Source organism: Crinia signifera, chromosome 12 (genome assembly GCF_055691185.1).
Source record: "Crinia signifera chromosome 12, ASM5569118v1, whole genome shotgun sequence".
In the NCBI taxonomy this organism is placed as follows: Eukaryota; Metazoa; Chordata; class Amphibia; order Anura; family Myobatrachidae; genus Crinia; species Crinia signifera.
The window spans coordinates 73,491,712-73,492,931 of NC_139228.1; the positions used below are offsets into that span (position 1 = coordinate 73,491,712).

General features: G+C 52.1%; 1 pseudogene; it reads right to left on the minus strand.

Annotated features, from left to right (window-relative positions):
• Nucleotides 1-763: 763 nt before the first annotated feature.
• LOC146050909 (U2 spliceosomal RNA) lies at nt 764-901 on the minus strand (annotated as a pseudogene).
• Between the last annotated feature and the right edge of the window lie 319 nt (nt 902-1,220).

Below are 1,220 nucleotides of genomic sequence, written 5' to 3' on the forward strand. Positions count from 1 at the left end.
CGGAAGGCCCGTTAGGGACAGCCGCACTACCCAAATCAAAAAAACGTGACAAATTAACGAAAAACGTGAAGTGCTCAAAAGTGCAAATCAAAGAAAGAAATAAAAAGAGGCCCTAGCCAGAAGGCCGGGGTGGGGGTGTAAAAAATTGTCCTACCCCATCCAAAAGGACGAGGTAAGGACGTGTAGCCTAACCTAGAGGGAAGTGCGCGGTGCAAGTGCCATTCAGTGCATGGTGCTGGACATCACCAGTGCAAATCAGGCACCCCCGAGTTACCCCGGGGGCACAGTGCAGCCTCGGGCTCCAGGCAGCCGACCAGTCAGCGTCCGACCAAGTGTTTCTCCGTCTCACCAGCAGGTACTTTCCAGCCCCTGGCATGGGAATGGATACTCCACTGGGCTTTTCAAAAGACTCCCTTAGGGGCTGCACCCCCCTCGGAAGAGCAATCTACTCAGTCCCAGTGTTTCTCCGCTCCCAGGGTTAAGATACTAGGCTGAGCTTTTCGCTGTGCCCAGGCTGGTGGTTTAGCCAACCTGGACCAATCTACTCGGTCTCAGCTTTTCTCCGCTCCCTGGGAATGGATACTAGACTGAGCTTTTCGCTGACTCATCCTTCGGGGGCTACGAACCCCGTCAAGAGAGTCAAACTACTAGGCCCAGTGTTTCTCCCCCCCTCTTACCAGTGGGTTTACGGAAACAACACCTCCTACCACTGGCAGAGGTGAAGGTACTCAGCTAGCCCTTTCACTGCTCCCGGGAAAAAACAGAGGGGTCCCACACCCTCCGCCCATCAGAGCAGCTACTCAGACCAGCCTTTCTCTATTCTCTGCCAGGAGGCCAGTCCATACCCAACTGATAAGAACAGATACTACACTTGATCTTAGCCAAAAGGCCGAGAAGAAGTCTTTCTCCATTCTGACCACACCCTAACCACTCGGATGCCATATACAAGATTTTCACACACACACACCATCCTGAGGAAGCCTTGCTGGCGAAACTAGTCGATGTTTGTGGAAATCCCGCCAACGCCGTTTGCGCAATACGGCACTGACGGGTAAGTCTGCCGGCAGACCCCCTGTACCCTGGACACAGGTACTCGTTTACTTCAAATCACTCCAACTATCCTAAAAGACTTTTTCTAACAGCTAATTAAGCTGCACCTGATTTGCATTTGCACTGGACTCTTTTATGTTTGTCTTGTGGCCCCCAGTCCTTATGTATAT